The sequence below is a fragment of the Poecilia formosa genome, unplaced genomic scaffold (assembly GCF_000485575.1).
Source record: "Poecilia formosa unplaced genomic scaffold, Poecilia_formosa-5.1.2 Scaffold453, whole genome shotgun sequence".
Lineage (NCBI taxonomy): Eukaryota > Metazoa > Chordata > Actinopteri > Cyprinodontiformes > Poeciliidae > Poecilia > Poecilia formosa.
Window position 1 is genome coordinate 246672 of NW_006800392.1, and position 3900 is coordinate 250571.

Sequence of the window (3900 nt, forward strand, 5' to 3'; positions counted from 1 at the left end):
AATGTGATGTTGTGTTGCCAGATAGTAAATAAAAAAGCGGCGGGTTGCCAGGTCATCAGTAAAACTCTTCCCTGCAAATTGGGTTGTAAGTCAGCACAGTGAATCATGTCAGGCTCGTGTGAGTGTATCTGACTGTGTGTTGTGCTCAGACAGCGGCACTTGAACCAAATTGTCCCCTCGGTACCCACAATGCATCTGGAGCTTGGCAGGAGTGTCTGAGTGGCTGTCTGTGTGATTAAACCTTACGATGCCTCCGTGTAACACACAGCTGCCTTGCTGTGACCCCGGTGTCGTTCCTATGGCAACCAGCAGAGGAAGAGGACTGAGGAGCTACAGCACTTCAGATGAAGCAGCGAACTCGTCAGACTCGGCCGAAGCGGCGCAGGAAACTCCTTGGAAACACGATGCTCAGAAAGTTACTGGAGAGGAGCTGGTAAACTCCAGCAGAACCAAACCAACACCAGAACTCTAAAACATTGACTAGTAGGCATCGGGTCATAAATGCACCATTAATTTAAATAAAACCGTTTAGCTTTAGCATCACCATGGCCTGAGACGGCGGCAACCAAGAAAACAGGGCAGCTCCAGATTTAACTGCACGTTGCAGCTCCAAACATGGACAAATCAAAAGTGGGTTTGAACGACTCAACATGAGACCTTAAAATCTAAAGGATCCCAGTTCAGTCCGCTTCAATCCAACTCCAGTTCGTTTGGTGAGGTGTGAACTCTGACCTGCCCACAAGCTGGTTCGGTCTCAGTTCGGTCGAAGTGAACTGTGGTTCGGTTTGAATCCATATGTGAACACCAAGTGGACCAGAGACCGCTCCAAAAGCAGGAAGTGGATGCAGAGCATTCTGGGTAAATTCAACCAAAACAAACATGCTAGCGCTAGCAACAGAAATGGTTCCTACTCTTTTACCAAAGACTAAAGAGAAACCCTCCAACTGCTAAAATCTGACGCCTCCATTTTTGTTTACATCTGGTGAAGAAGGAAGTTGCTCTCAGTGTCTTCAGAGGTTTTTGTTTAGTTTCCTTCAGTGGTTCTTGGTGCAGCGCCCCCACAGGCCAGGAGGGGAACAAGTTGGTTTGACTCAAAGCAGAGAGAAAAAGAACCACAGCAGCTGGAGGAACAAAAGTTGCCATTTTGGTTCCCAATCAAACAGAATCTGATGGACTAAAACGCTCCAACTGCTACAGTTACCCAGTTTTTCCTTACTGATAGCAAAGAGTTTCAGACGTGAATATTTTTACATATCAATGTTTAATTGTAACTGAAACAAACTGCATTATTTTGTCATATAAAAGTTTTCTACAACGTGTCACCAGAACTGGTCTTGGGCCTCATAAAGCAAGTCAATAATGAGGATCTGGAACGTTTTCCATTCCGAGTATAAAACCCAGACGACAAGACTGATGAGAAAAACTGTCACATTTCCAAACAGTTTGTAAACTAAACACATAAAGTTGAGGTTCCAACTTGCTGCAAGACATTTAACTAAATAAAATCCAAACCCAAAAGCTCACCAGTCAACTTCTCTGCACTTCAGAAGAAAACTGTTTGATGTGGCTACGCTGGCTTTTAAGAGAAACCTTCCTGAAGGGAAAAAAAATTTGGCGTAACTTTGGAGCGGTTTATTATCCGGCATCGATTTGTGAACCAGTGGAAGTGACTCTGAGCTTCCTGCGGCTGCTTTCTGCTGCTTTCTTAAATCCCTGCAGCGATCTGAAGGCTGTGGGAGCCGTGCATTAATAAATCTGCACAATCTGATTTAGAAGATGCAGTCGGATTGCAGAGAGATTATGCACAACTGTCCTTGTTTTAATTAAATTACAGCAAATGAGAGCAAGCTGCTCCTCATGCAGCAGTTTGTTCAGCGCTGATGCAGCAGACTAATTACCAGACCACCTGACCGCTGACACACTCCCACCGCCAAACCTTTAAAATACGCTGTTGAACTTCTGTTTCCTGTCACAACAGCAGACATTTTTATTTTATTTCACCTTTTAAATTCAAGAGTTTCCACAGTACTTGGTAGAATAAACAGATCTTCAGAAATTTTACTTTGTTGTTCTTAAAACCAGTTTAACTTTGAGGTGGATGATGGTTGAAAAACTTAGATTATAACCGTTTCAGTCAATATTGATAATTATTGATGAGTTTTTTTGTTTTAAATATCTGAAATGGTGCCAAACTGTCGTGATTTTTCCTCTTTTATGTACAGTTTTTTTCCCGTCGTCTCTTTTTTATCTTGAAGGAGATAGGAGGCAAAACCTTAAACTGCTGCTGCGCCGGTTCTGGATTGAAGTTCAGTGAATATTAAATATTGAATGCTAATCCAACTGTGATGCAGCCCAGTTCTGTTGAAATTAATTCTGGTTCGGTTTGGATGCAACGCCAAGCGGACCGGAGACCGCTCCAAAAGCAGGAAGTGGACTACAGTGCAAGGCATTCTGGGTAAATACAACCAAAAGAAACATGCTAGTCTAACGCTAGCTGTAGAAATGGGTCGTGGTCTTTAACTAAAGACAAAACATTGCAAATATGTGCAAAGTTCAGTTTTTTCCACATCAGCAGAATACATCTGAAATTTCACAGTTGCAATGTTTCCATTAAAAAAGAAAATTAAAATCACACCTTAAAAATGAGCCACGTCATCACCGTCCTGCCGCTCCTCGCCAGTCGTAACATCTGGTTGTTGAAGCTAAAAATATCAGAACAGCTGAAAAACCACCTGATCCTAAAACAAAAAACATTTTCAAAATTGTCATGTTTTCATTAAACAAACTGATTTTCTTAATTCCAGTTGTCAGCTAGAGAAATCCTCCAACCGCTGAAATCTGACGCCTCCATTTCTCTACATTTCATGAAAAAGGAGCTCAGTGTCTTTTTTGTGTTGTTTCCTTCGGTGGTTCTTGGTGCAGCGCCCCCACAGGCCAGGAGGGGAACAGGCTGCTGAAAGGTTGTTTTAGTTCCACCAGACTGCAGATCTGTGTTAGTTAAAGATCTTTGTCAAGCTGACATTTTATTTTGCTCTTTAAATAATGACTTCTTCTCCTCTGAGTGTCTTTAAACTGTATTTTGGTGCAGAATATGTTTCACGTCGTTTTCTTTCATTCTAAGGTGAATTCACATCATCATGATGTTCAGATTTCAAACTAAATGTTTAAACAGATTTTCCTTCATATTGTTTTATTTTTCTATGATGTCACATGAAGCAGTGACATCATGCTCCATTTACATCATCCTCACTGTTTCAAAGGCATGTTTAGTCAAAGCCGTTTTTCTGGGTAGATAAATAAAGTCCAGCTGCTGATCCGTTAGAAACCCGTCAAATCCTCCTCACATGCAGCTGCACCGGTCGCCTCATGTTGAAGCCTCGACTCAAACATGTCTGATGGTTAACTCCTCTTCCCCGAGGCCGGACCCTCTGCTCTAACGGAGCGTCAGGAATCTGGTTTTTCTGCTGATTCCTTTGAGGTTTTGCAGAAAATCTCCTCACTGACGGATAAACTGGAGTGGAAATTTGCTGACTCAGATGCTGCAGCTCTCACATCCTTATTGTCCGTTTGCCTCCTTATCTGAATCTTTCCTGTTTTAATGGACAGAAAAAACTTTACTGCAATCTTGGGAGCAAAGCTAATCTTTTCAATCCATTTTTTATGATAAGAACAGGAAATTAAAGACACTGTAAATCACAAGGTCAGGCTGTCGCCGTTTTATGGGGATGATGATGCATAAAATCCCATCGATGCACCATTATACTGGAGACTATGCAGTGGTTACCTTTATGGGTAATAAAAACACTAAAATATCTACAGTTGAGTCCAATTGATCCAGAGAAATAATCCATGAGCTGCTTTTCCGTTACAAATGAGCGTAAAACCGTCGATACTCCACTA